The sequence below is a fragment of the Hemiscyllium ocellatum genome, chromosome 6 (assembly GCF_020745735.1).
Source record: "Hemiscyllium ocellatum isolate sHemOce1 chromosome 6, sHemOce1.pat.X.cur, whole genome shotgun sequence".
Taxonomy (NCBI): Eukaryota; Metazoa; Chordata; class Chondrichthyes; order Orectolobiformes; family Hemiscylliidae; genus Hemiscyllium; species Hemiscyllium ocellatum.
In genome coordinates this window covers 5278419-5292774 of record NC_083406.1, presented here as the reverse complement: position 1 = coordinate 5292774, position 14356 = coordinate 5278419, and the positions used below count along the sequence as shown (strand labels likewise).

The window sequence follows — 14356 nt, the reverse complement described above, 5'->3', positions numbered from 1 at the left end:
TCCCTGCTGCTGAGTGGCAGGGTGTCAGAGTCCACGCTGGGCACCCTGGCACCACAGAGTGGCGTGGGCTCCAACATCAGCTTCTCAAAACTCTCTAAGCTGCGTCTACACTGCTTCCTGGACAAAGTTTTTGAACTTTAACAGCTCAGGTAAAGTAATGAGCTGATAAATATGCAAAATAGCAAACAAAAAGTTAAGAAAGAGTGTTGAAAGCATATTTGCAGATTTACATATATTATTTATTGCACCTAGTATGCAAGTTTTAATAATTATGTACCAAATGTTACTATGCTGCTTTATTGCTGTTCTATTTTTGCTGGTGTCTGGGGTTCTGTTTACATTCAGGTATTAAAATAGGGTCACATTGGAGATTCATTTTGAAGTGCTACATTTGATTGTCTAAAAATAGGAACCTTTCATAATTACTGTTTCCTGTTACTAAATACATTAATTTAACATTTATCCACATTAAAATCCATCTGCCATTTGTCAGTCTGTCTACTTAATTGGTCTAAACTCCTTTGAGTACATCAATCTCGTTTCTATTCACTGCCTACACACATATCACTGCTTTATAAAAACTTGCCGCATGCTATTCATAAATTGTGAGAGCAGCTCAAAGGTCTCTAGTTGCCTGTGCCATTATAAGATGAACCAACAACATTAAGGACATCTTTTTGACTTTGGGAAGGAAAATCTAATTCATATCTCACTATTAAGGAAAATCTAATTCATATGTCAGCTACTTTCTAGTTTATTACAATAAATTTCTTTTTAAACAGAATTGAAATGAGGAATATCTTGACATTTTTGTTTGCTGCTCATAAAAGAATAAGAGAAATGGAAAATGTCCAATTGAGTCAGTTCATATCAGGCTCAATTCTGCATTGATGCTCAAACTTTGCATTTCCTCCTATTCCAAGACACTCCAAGAGTAAATTAAACATTTGGTGGGAATTCTGCAATATTAAAATATTAGTTGATGCTTTAAGCCTAATTATGATCCTGAAGCCAAAGGAAATTAATGCTAATTGGTCCTCTGCAAAATCCCACTGTGTTTCTCTCATTGCTCATTGTTCACAATTCACCAGCTTAAAACAGCTGTGCCCGAGAATCTATGCTTTGGCCCCCAGACATTTGATTCGAAAGAAAATGAGTAATGCTCGACCGTACTGTTGAAAGTTCTTAATTTTTCTTTTTTTATCCATCAAATCTGTATATCTGTAGAATTATCTGTCATTATGGTTCTGAAATGTTTTAGAGTCCATTCAATACTATTTTTCAAAACGTAGCTCTGCCTAAAAAGTTTGGTTGTATGCGTAATTTCTCTAGACTGGAGTCTCTGTCGCAGACAAGTGTTGGGAAACGGGTTGAAAGTTTGTGCCGGTGGGTGTTTAAGATATTACTAATTGTTAGATATATTTAGGTAGATTAATACTTTTTTTTAAAAAAAGACTTTGTGCAGTAAACTTCCATTCTGTTATTAAAGAAAATCTCTAGTCTTGTGTGAAGAAGCCTCAGCGACTGTAGGTAAAGTCACCGTTGTCCCACTCTCTCGTCAGAAAGAGACAACTAGTGGTCATTTCTAACCTGAGAGTCACCGCACCTCAGGCAAGGAGTGAGGTGGAGAAGGTAGGACTTTTTATTGGTGATTCCAGCTGGTATAGGAATTAAACAGATACTGTTAGCAATACTCTGCCTCACAAACCAGCTGTCTAGCCAACTGAGCTAACTAATCACTAGGTTAACTAATTCAATTTAAAAACCACATGACCCATCAAGCCAGAATCCATTCTGGAATCCAACTTGTTTAGTTGTGCCACCAGCAGGGATCATAACAGCTGTTAAGGTGAATGTTTGAAGTAATAATTTTAAAAAGCAATTAATATTCAGTAATAGCTTTATTTCTATTGATCGATTATTAAAAGAATAAAGAATATTCAATCTTCCTCAATAAATTGAACTGAGGTATTAGCATGAGTTATAAGCTTATATCTCCGAGGTGGATTCTGAATATGTCATTTTCTGACTCAAAAAAGACAGTGCTACTATTGAATCAGAGATTGGAAGGAAATGGAATTAACAGGTAGAAAATGTAACCAAGACAAAGAAATGTGTAGCAGTGTATTTAGAGAAAGGAATAACTAAAAGAAAAACTCTTCTGATGGTGAACCAAGAACAAAAAATGTTTTAGAATACAGATGTTTGTACGGATGTTTTCTGATTTCTATATTTTGAAATAACCACATTTCAGTTTCGATATGTTAAGAGTGTATACCTTACAGTTCTCCATGTGGCTCGAGTCCCCTCTGCTTCTCTGCTCCAGCAGAGTTGTTAAAGTCTAAACGCGTTGATGAAAATTTGGATGAAGCATCTCATCTTGCTACCACTTGACTGTACAGCTGGACTTCTGAGTTGCTCTGTACACTCCTCTCACTAAGTTGTGAAATTCCATTTCAACACCTTTAAAGATCTTTTGTTCTTTATTCTTTGCTTGTTTTCATGGGGGATAATTGTGAACATGGATCCTGAATTATCTTATGACTTTTAAGGGTGGTACACTGGCTCAGTGGGTGGCATGGCAGCTCAGTGGTTAGCACTGCTGCCTCACAGTGACAGGGACCTGGGTTTGATTCCAACCTCGAGCGACTGTCTGTGTGGAGTTTGCACATTCTTCCCGTGTCTGTGTGGGTTTCCTCCTAGTACTCCAATTTCCTCCCACAGTCTAAAGGCATGCAGCTTAGGTGGGTTGGCCATGCTAAATTGTCCCATAGTATTCATTGATGTGTGGGCTAGGTGGATTAGTCATGGGAAATGAAGGATAGTACGATGGCTTTGGGTGAGATGCTTTTCAGAGTGTCAGTGTAGACTCAGTGGGCCAAATGGCCTGCTTCCATACTGTAGGAATTCTATGATTTGGTATATGTGGCACTTTCTTACTAATTCCAGGTTTGAAGTGGCAACACAGTCAGTTCTGCTCCAACATGGCAGTCTCGTTCTCATGCAATCCTATGTTATAGAAAATCATGCAATAGCAACACCATTTAAACTAATGGGGCTGGAATCGTGTTATAATATACACTTTAAAATTTTTCACTTTAGAAACAGTGTCTCCAATTTGTCAATCATTAATGAAACGTGTGTTATAGCAGAACAACCTGTAAATCCAGATCTCTTTCGGATCATATTTTTAAGTGCAGCCGCATTTGTACCATGGATTCAGAGTTAGGGTTGCACCCTTGATGAATGTTTCATTTAGATCCTAGATCTTTACACACATTACAACAATATGGCAGTATTGATCTTGACATGCTCGCTTCTGCAGCCCATGTACTAGAATGGAAGCAATACATACGAAATTAGCATGGCACCTGCACATGGATGGCATGTAAAAACGCAAAGCCTTCCATGTTTTGTAATGCAGCGGTAGTGTCCCTATCCCTAGACTGGTAGGCCGAGGTTCAAGTCCCACCTGCACCAGAGGTGTTTGATAACATTTCCAAGCAAGTTGATTAGGAAAATAGGTGAAATAATAAAAACTGAAAGCACAGTAGATAGTCAGTGGAAGAAACCAGCTAGTTTCTGGACTTTATATCAAAGAACATTGAGCATTAAACCAAAAATGTTTTTGAAGTTTCACAAAACGCTTTTGGCCAATTGCACATGGCATGACAATAAAATATAGAAAGGGTGCAGGCAATAGTTTCAAAGAATAGTTCCAAGAATAAGACGTGACACAGGAAGGCTTGTAAACTAGAAAGGAGAAAATTAGATGATAAAGTGATAATAGTTCTCAAATTATGTGAAATTGAAACTTGATTATTTGGCAACATCATTAACATTGCAAGGTTCTGACAGAACTGCTCACATCCCTAATTAAAAACTGAAAGAACTGTGGATGCTGGAAATCAGAGGTAAAAATAAAAATTGCTGGAAAAGATCAGCAGTTCTGGCAGCCTGTCAGAACTGAGGAAGGTCAATCAAGCAGAAACATTAACTCTGACTTCTCTCCACAGATGCTGCCAGTCCTGCTGTGCTTTTCCAGCAATTTCTATATTTGCTCACATCCCTTTACGTCCTGAATATTTTGGGTCACATCTTGTTCCGATGGTACCTTGATACTCAAGCAGATCGAGTCCAAGCTACAACCCCTTTCCCTCTCAAGTGCTTTTCTGACCTCTGACCTCCCAAAACCTTCGCATCTCATACATGAGGTGGAGATAGCATTGCCACCTCAAAATACAGAGGATTTGAATTTAAACACTATACACCAAACATCAATCCAGAGTTGCGGTTGGCATTCCAGGGCAGTGGAATTGTGAATTTGCATTTCAGATGTACTATTTCTCTCAGTCAGTTGGATGAAAATGTCAATGCTGCATTAATAATAATTCATACAGTCACCTCCTGCTTTCCTGTGATTTGTTTTGTCATCCACAACTGATACAGGCAAATGGCATTAACTCCAAAGAGCATCCTACAAACAGTGAGAACGCTGCTCTTTGTAGTATTGTTATGTTATAATGTTGGAAAAATACCAATATTAACTTGGACTGTCGCTACTTCAGGACACCCCAAAAGACAACTGGTATATTTTAGGGAGAATTTACATAATAATGTGCAACCTGTTCTCAGTTCACCCGTGAATGTGAAGAAATCTAATGATAATAAATAAAGCAGATTTGAAAAATGATTCAATGCAAATCAAGGAAAGTGCCCATTTTTTTGAGCAAATTGCTGTGGATTCTGGGATCTGTACTGAAAACAAAACTCACTGGAGATCACAGTGGGTCAGGCAGCATCCGTGGAGAGAGAGCAAGCTCATGTTTCAAGTCTAGACGACTTCTCATGAGCTCTCTACACAAGAGTGTTAACAAATTAAAAAGGCACTGAGAAGCATAAAGAGATTAGGGTAAATCAAATGTTTGTCAATTACATAGATTTTATAGTTAAACAGAATGGAAACAGACCCTTCAGTCCAACGAGTTCATGCTAATAATGCACTCAATTTAAACCAGTCCCACTTGCCTGCACTTGTTTCATACCACCCCAAAACTTTCCTTTTCATGAATTTATCCAAATGTCTTTTAAACATTGTACCTGTATCCACATCCGTCTCTTTCTCTGTCAGTTCATTCCACACACAAACCATCCTCTGTCTAAAAACGTTGCCCTCCTCGTGTCCTTTTAAATCTTTTTCCTCTCACCTTAAAAAAATGTCCCCAGCTTTGAACTCCCCCACCTTAGGGAAAAGACCCTTGTTATTCACTTTTTCTATGCCCCTCATGATTTTATAAATCTCAGTGAGGTCACCCCTCAACCTCCTACACTCCAGCGAAAAAAGCCACAGCCTACCCAATCTATTTTTATATCTCAAATATTCCTAGTAATACCCTGGTAAATCTTTTCTGAACCCTCTTACAAATATCCCTCCTCTAACAGGGTGAGCAGAACTGTGCATTGTATATCAAAAGAGGTCTCACCAACATCCTGTACAAAGGAAGAAAGGAAGATAAAGTGGCAGAGAAGTTTAAAGAATTACTTAAAGTAATCAGCATCAAGTCCGTGGTGCTGGAAAAGCACAGCAGGTCAGGTAGCATCATTCCTGATGAAGGGCTTTTGCCCGAAACATCGATTTTCCTACTCCTCGAATGCTGCCTGACCTGCTGTGCTTCTCCAGCACCATGGTCTTGACTCTAATCTCCAGCATCTTGCAGTACTCACTTTCAATTAAAGTCATCAGGTCCTAAGCAAATGAAGGCAACACCACCAAATAAATGTATTAGAAGCCAGATTTGCAAGACAATAATGATTTTGCAGCTTGTATGTTGGGAAAAGTTATAAAGATATGGGGAAATACGAGGGTAGAAGGACTTGTAAGCAAGAGCATGAATTTTGAAATTAAGACATTGCTAGACAGGGAGCTAATGGAGGTCAGTGAGCAAAGTGTTAATGAACAGAATATGACATTTTGGATAGCTTAAGTGTATAGTGGATGTGGAATGGGCTGAACACATTGGTGACTCTAGTGGAGATAAAGATGTGAATGCGCATTTCAGCAGTAAATGAACTGAAGCAGGAACAAGCAGACATGAAGTCAGAGATGGTGGGATTGGTAGTCCTGATGATGGAGTGGCCATATGAGCCTAGATTTTTGTTGTACTTGGATGACTCGATAAAATGGGCAAGCAAGACCCAATTCCAGGATAGCCATTCCCATTCCTCTTTCTGGTCATTTCCACTAACACATGACAGTGATGCAGGTAGCAGGATGGCACACAACACTCTCACCCTCACTGGCTGCACTTGCTCGAAACGTCGAATTCTCTATTCCTGAGATGCTGCCTGGCCTGCTGTGCTTTGACCAGCAACACATTTGCAGCTGTGATCTCCAGCATCTGCAGACCTCATTTTTTACTTACAGGTTAAATCACTATGTCATTTTAACAGACTAGCCCCCTTTCATGAGCAGATATTGCTTACAAACTCTTAGAGAAAGCATGAAGCATAGGTGGGCTTCAGTGGAATAAGAAAACGTCTCCTGCCTCTGGGGCGTTTTCACTGGCAGGCTTTGAATTACAAAAGAGATGTTCCTTGCAGTTTCAATAATTTGACATCATATTGCTAGCCAGGTTTGGGGCAGCATGGTGGCTCATGGTTAGCACTGCTGCCTCACAGCACCAGGGACCTGGGATTTATTCCAGCCTCAGGTGACTGTCTGGGTGGAGTTTGCACATTCTCCCCGTGTCTGCGTGGGTTTCCTCCAGGTGCTCTGGTTTCCTCCCACAGTCCAAAGATGTGCAGGTCAGGTGAATTGGCCATGCTAAATTGCCCGTAGTGTTAGGTGGATTAGTCAGAGGTAAATTGGGGAACGGGTCTGGGTGGGTTAATCTTCGGCGGGTCGGTGTGGACTTGTTGGGCCAAAGGGCCTGTTTCCACACTGTATGTAATCTAATCTAATCTAATCTTTGGTAGTAATTAGAATCTCTAGTGTGATAATCTGAAGTGATTTAAATGTTCTGAGTCCTTTTAAAAATGAAAAAATGTACTTAGCAGCATTCACTTAGAAAAATAAGCCCCGTGCGACCTTGGTTAATCGTATATCTGATATTGGCCAGAAGGACAGGTTTCACAGGACTGTCTCATTTACATAACTAATCGTTTGTTGTTGAACCTGAAGAGCCCTAAAAGATAATCACAACAGGAGGCTTTTTAAACATTTTGGTACATAGCTTTAAGAACTATTAAAGAATTAACTGTCTTTGATGTGGTGAGTGAAACAAATGTTTGCTTTTATAACAGATTGACCATATGAAGGATTTTTTTTCACAAATGGGTTGTTTTAAGGAGTTTTTCAATATGTTGTGTTTGAGTCTGATTACATTGTTAGAAGATTATCTTCCTTAACGTCAATTTAAATACTTATTCAGAAATCAGCCCAATAGATACTGGGTGAGTTACAATGTAGGTTATGCGGGATGAAGAGAGCGTAAAGATATGAGGGGTGTGGAGAAAATATGTGCATAAGGAGACTTGGAAATGTAAAATGGAATATTGGAAGCATGGATGGGGCCTGGGTCTATGAAGGGGCATGGACCTATAAGGGCAAAGGCAAGCATGGAGACTGGATAAAAGTTAAATGGAGAACATTTATCATTCCAGCTTAGTCAATGATCCAGTAATAGACACATTCTCACTTGCCTGAGTCACCACACAACCTTCACCATTACCGAATGATGGGCCCATCTCAATTTCTCCCCTGCGTCCTTAGAACACAAACATAATAGGCAAATGTCCTTTTCAGGGAGATAAGTTTGTTGATTTGGGAAGTTTCCCAATTCAATACTCACCCATTTTCTGCATCAAAGTGTGGCCCATGGTCTTTATAACAGAGAAAGGGGAAAACAGTAACAGTTGTAATTCACCATCTTCTTCCAGAACCCTTGATAGAAGTGCATTAATGTTCATATAATCCTTGTAACCTGCTACTGAATTTTCTTCATACCATAGAGTAGGAATAAATGTCCCATCTATATTTCAATTCAGCACACATCTCAACACATTTCACTCAGTAGATATAGCAATATGGACTCCCTAAAACATTCAAATTCACACCACAGCCTGGTACATACACAAATACATACTTCAGTCCATTTAGCAGCACACAATAGAAATGACTAGGTAAGGGAGCAAAGGGCGATCAGTGGTTGTGAGATGACACCACAGTTAGGTATTGACTCCTTTCGGATGGGATCAAGGAGAATAAAAGAGTTCTCTCACTTACCTAGAGACCTTTGAAAGAAACCTACACCAAAAGCAGTTCAAGCAAGTTCAATCTGTCTTAAACCATTTTATGTCATGTGTAATTTGACCAAGGAGAGTATATCTGGATGGGAGTGAATTATAAGCATTCATCTCCAGAAATAGTTTGAAAATTCCTCTTTTGTCTTTAGGCTTAGAAACTGTCATGAGTTGAGGACTGAAAATGCATCATGGTCACAAAACTGTCTCCCGTATCATCTGAAACAAAATTAGATATTTTATCCCCATCAAATCTCTTGAAAATTGTGCCATATATATCCGCACTCTGCCACATTTTATCGAAATCTAACTGGATTAGATTTGCTAAAGTATTTTTACATTTGTCTTGTCCAAAATACTGCGGCTTGGGTTTCATACATGCCCTAAGGCCAGTTGCAGCATGATAAAAGTGGTGTTTGTTGATTTGTTTTATATTTCTTAAGCATGGATTTATTGGTTCAAAGAGGCAGCAAGTGTACTGCAGGAATTTTTTGAAGCATTCTCCAGCCATTTCTGTGTAGCAGTAAACAGAAACAGAAATTTCAGAACTTAATTTCAGATTCAGATTCTATTGACATGTTAATGCCTTCTCATTGGTTAAATAATTACCTCTGTCTGTAAATATCTCTTTAATTGTCTAACATCCGAATCCACTTCCAATTAATAGATTTGTCAAAACCAATAAGACTATTTGGTTTCTTGAAATTGTAACTGTTCAGCTTTTGAAATACGTCAGTCATAAAGAACTTTAAAATAATTTTACATTATGTTTCTTACAATGCTTACATGTACAAATCACAACACAGGAACTGCATTAACTATTCAGCTCATTTGGCCTGTCCCATCACTCTAGATCATGGCTGATTACCTCATCATTGCCATTTTATCACATTATCTCCATATCCATTAGTGTCACTGGTCTCCAGAAATCTATTGATTTCTTTTTTGAACATGCTCAATGATTCTGTCCAACCCAAACTTTGGGTCCATTAGGTGGATGACAATCGCAAAACGGAACAAATTAGAGGAAACATGCAACGCCATCAACAATATCCTGGCAGGCATAAAATTCACAAAAGAGGAAGAGAATGACAACTGACTCCCATTCCTAGACGTGACATTGGATGTACAATTAACAGAGAGCTTCAAACCAGTGTCTACAGAGAAACAACACACATGGACCAACTTCAGAAGTAATCATCCCAACACCCACAAATGGAGCTGCATCAAGACATTATTCCAACAAACTACATGACACTGCCACACCCACGAACTACAAGAAGCAGAAGAAATATATCTATACAATGTTTTCAAAAAGAAACGGGTACCCAATAAACACAATCCACTGATTCCTTAGAAATAAACCCAAACAAGCAGACATAACACAACCAAAAACTCTAGCCACATTAACTTACATCAAAGGCATATCAGAAATGGCTTCCAGACTACTCAGCCCTTTTTGAATCATGGTAGCCCACAAACCAACCAACACATTTCAACAGCAACCAATGAACCTAAAGGACCCATTAGATACCATCAGCAAAACTAACGTCATTTACAAGATAGCATGCAAGAACTGTAACAAACACTACATTGGACAAACTAGCAGGAAACTTGCCAACAGGATACATGAACACCAACTAGCCACCAAAAGACATGACCCACGATCACTAGTTTCTCTTCATGCAGACAAGGGCACCACTTTGACTGGGACAACGCACACATCCTAGGACAGGCGAAACAAAGATGCGCATGAGAAGTCTTAGAGAATCCTAACCAGAACTCCACAAATAAACACATCAATCTGGATCCCATTTACCTTCCCTTGAAAAAAAGAACCGGAAATGACATCACCCACCTTAAGAAACCAAGACCTATAAATTGACAGATGGGACAAATGCCAGAGCTTCACCAGAGACTCTCACTGACGATGTTACCTAGTCATGGTAACGAAACATCTGAAAACAAACCTTCCAGCTCAGCAAATTAACTTACATACTTACCATCAACCTGAGCTACAAATCTTCTCAAAATGCTCAAGGATTGTCCAAATATTTGCAGGTGAGGTTGATTGACCATGCTAAGTTGCCTATAATGTTCAGGGATGTGCAGGTTAGGTGGATTAGCAATGGGGAAATGAGGGTTTCAAAGACAGGTTAGTGAGAGGGGATGGTGGGGAGACAGGCAGGGTAATGCAGTGGGTCTGGGTGGGATGCCTTTCTGAGAGTCAATGTAAACTCACTGGGCCAAATGGCCTCCTTCCAAACTGTAGGGAATCTATAATTCTGATGAGCTTCCACAGTCCTCCAAGGTAGAGGTAGTGCTGATGTTGGACTGGGGTAGATAAAGTCAGAAGTCACGCAACACCAGGTTATAGTCAAACAGGTTTATTTGAAATCACAAACTTTCAGAGCGCTGCTCCTTTGACACATGAAGTGTCACTTTACTTGTGATTTCAAATCACTTCACTTGTGAGCTGTGTAAGTTTCAGTGAGATCCCCCTTATTTTTCAAAACTGTACAAAATACAGCACCAGATTCCTCAACCTCTTCTCATGAAGTGATCCCACCATCTCGGAGCTTTATCTGATTAACCTCTGTTAGAATCCTTCAAGAGCAATCATATCTTTCCTTTGATTAAGAGACCAAAACTGTACACAGTAACCCAGGTGATGTCTTAACAAAGCATGATACAGCTGCAGCAATACACCTTTGCACCCACATTCAAATTGTCTTGACATGATAGAGGTGTACAAGATAATTAGGGGTTTAGATAGGGTTGACAATGAGAACCTTTTTCCACGTATGGAGTCAGCTATTACGAGGGGGCATAGTTTTAAATTAAGGGGAGGTAGGTATAGGACAGGTGTCAGGAGTAGATTCTTTACTCAGCGAGTCGTGAGTTCATGGAATGCCCTGCCAGTGGCAGTTGTGGACTCTCTCTCTTTATGGGCATTTAAACGGGCATTGGATAGACATATGGAGGATAGTGGGCTAGTGTAGGTTAGGTGGGCTTGGATCATCGCAACATCGAGGGCCAAAGGGCCTGAATTGCGCTGTATTTTTCTATGTTCTATGTTCTATGAACATAGCATGTACCTGCACCTACATTCTAGCTTTTGTGTCTCATGGACAGGATACCCAGATCTCTTTTGATACTTGCACTTCCCAAACTCTCAGCATTTGTAAAAATCTGTCTTTCATTGCTCCATTGAAGATTTCTATGTAAACATTTTTGATGTTAATTCCGATATTAAATCTCCATCTTTATTTATTTGTGACACTTACCCGTGATGTTTCCTATAGCCACCTGCAGGTGACATAGTTTCCAGTTTATTCCTGATGACAGACCTTCCCTGCTCCTCTGCAGGGTAGACACCACGCCACATTGGCACTGCCCTTGTTAGCTGGTTCAGCAATGTGTTTGGGTTACACCTGTGAGGACAGAGGTGTGGATAACATCTCTGAACAGGTTGATTGGAAAATGAGTAGGAGAAAGAAGAGAAATTGGGCATTACTCAGGCATAACAATGAGGCAATTCAGAAAAAAGTACAGGAGGGCAGAATGAGAATTCTGGTGACAAAAGAAGAGGTTCACATGTGCATGCGTGTGAACACGCCCATGTATGTGTGCGCGCATGAGTACGTGCATGTGCAATTGTGCGCCTGTGTGTGTATGCATGCGCTTGTGTGAGTGTGTGTGCAAACGTGTGTGTATATATGTGTGTCTGTGTGTGCATGCGTACATGTGTGTATGCTTGTGCAGACATGTGTCTGTGTACATGTTGTGGAATTGTAAGCAGGATCCATTCTTAGAGCTGCTTGCCTCTGACGTACAGAGGTAATAGGACAAAGGTTCAGAGCTGTGCCAAATTCAATAAGAGGCATAAGGGGATAATAGATTAGATTACTTACAGTGTGGAAACAGGCCCTTCGGCCCAACAAGTCCACACCGACCCGCCAAAGCGACAACCCACCCATACCCCTACACATACCCCTTACCTGACACTACGGACAATTTAGCATGGCCAATTCACCTGACCCGCACATCTTTGGACTGTGGGAGGAAACCGGAGCACCCGGAGGAAACCCACGCAGACACGGGGAGAACGTGCAAACTCCACACAGTCAGTCGCCTGAGGCAGGAATTGAACCCAGGTCCCTGGCGCTGTTAGGCAGCAGTGCTAACCACCGTGCCGCCCATACTGATGCCTTGCTGAGAACTAATCAGTCAGGACATGTGCAAATGGATTAGAGAATAATGAAATTGGAGCAAGGGAAGTAATTGAAGAAATGATGGTGTCAGGAACAAGGGGGATATGTATCCAATGGAGCATTAGTCTCCGAGCTGTTGAGGCTGTGGTTAGTGGCTAACAAAGCTGTTTTGAAGAAGCAATAGGTGAGGAGATTATGAAATGGAACTGTGGCCTAAAATTAATGAATTAATGTTGCTGAAGAAAAAGGACTGGTTTGCAAACAAGGGAGCACCGTGCTGGGTGTAGTTCTCAGGAAGTAATTAAAACCGTAGTTCGAGGCTTGTTGAATATTGACGAGAGAAATATAATCACGTGTGATAGTCAAAAGCAAAGGGCTGCATTTTAATTGAAATGTATGTGGGCTAGGTCAGAGTTGGACGCAGTTGCTGAAGAAGTAGATGTAGCTGTGAAAGCAGGTTGTAACAGTTACAATCATCACTCCAGTTTATTGTCAGTTATTTCCATCTTAACAAGAGGACTATGTTTGTGAATCTGAAAGAATCATATAATGGGGTGAAAATGGTCATTGATATTAGCATACAACAGTATCACAGTGAATGAGAATACATTGTTTTCATTGGAGCGTCAGAGGCTGAGGGGGCGACCTGATAGAAGTGTATAACATTATGAAAAGCATGGATAGGGTGGATAGCTGGAGCCTTTTATCTTGAGCAGAAATATCAAAAAATGAGAGGACGTAAGTTGAAGGTGAGAGGGGGATGTTTAAAAAAGATCACAGAATCTCTGCAATGTGAAAGCAGTCCATTCAACCCATTGAGTCCACACTGACTCTCCAAAGAGCATCCCATCCTATCCCTGCATTTCCCACAGCTAATCCACGTAACCTGCACATCTTTTGACTAGGAAAGGAAACAACACAGGCACAGGGTGAATGTGCAAACTGCACACAGACAGTCACCCAAAGCTGGAATTGAATCTGGGTTCCCAGTGCTGTATTAACCACTGAGCCACTGTGCCAAAGCAAGTTTTTATATACAGAGGGTGGTAGGTACCTCGAACATGCTGCCAGCAGTGGTGGCAGAAACATATACACTAGTAACGTTTAAGAGGCATTTAGACAGATATATGAACAGACAGGGAATAGAGGAGCACAGACCATGTGCAGGCAGATGGGACTGGTTTAGAATGGCATTGTGGTCAGCACAGACATGGTGGGCTGAAGGGCCTGTTAGATTTTCTAGTTTATCACCACTCCTTACACAATGCTGGGACAGGAATTGGCCAATCACCTATTGGTAATTATCCCCTATTCTATGGATCACCTATATCGCAGCCCGATTTACCATCATCGACTGATGCCTATTGTAAAAGCAGGAGCTGAGGCAAATTAAACCTGTACCTCAGACAGACATGAGACCCTTTGCATTGGAAAGGTAGGAGTTTCATACTATTTTGAGACCTAGTTTGCAAAATTGCACCTGTCTGCATTCAAGAAAACGTGGTGAACACTGTGCCTAAGCAGTAATCTTTAATGGGACAGCCAGTCTCATTACTCATCAGACATTACTTTGAAAACACATACCTGAATGATTTAATGCAATGTCAAGCATCAATTCTGGTCACCACTTGCCAAGTTCCAGATTGTCCTTCTATCTCAATCGTTTTGTTCCTCTCCAAGTTGCCCTCCGAATTGGTCTGACCGTTTCACCCAGCCACATTACTCTGAGTTAGCTGAGAGAACAAGCTGTCTTAAAGGAACTAGCTGATCTGTCTCTTAAATACTGTTCTATTTCAGTTGCAGCAGATGCCAATCTGTTCAGTGCAGGGATCATGTGTGGT

At 40.5% G+C, this 14356-nt stretch overlaps 1 non-coding gene across 1 annotated transcript; it reads left to right on the top strand.

Annotated features, from left to right (window-relative positions):
- The first annotated feature begins 3309 nt into the window (after nt 1-3309).
- LOC132817001 (U6 spliceosomal RNA) lies at nt 3310-3416 on the top strand. Its single transcript, XR_009644839.1, has one exon. It is a non-coding gene; the product is annotated as a U6 spliceosomal RNA (small nuclear RNA).
- Nucleotides 3417-14356: the final 10940 nt, after the last annotated feature.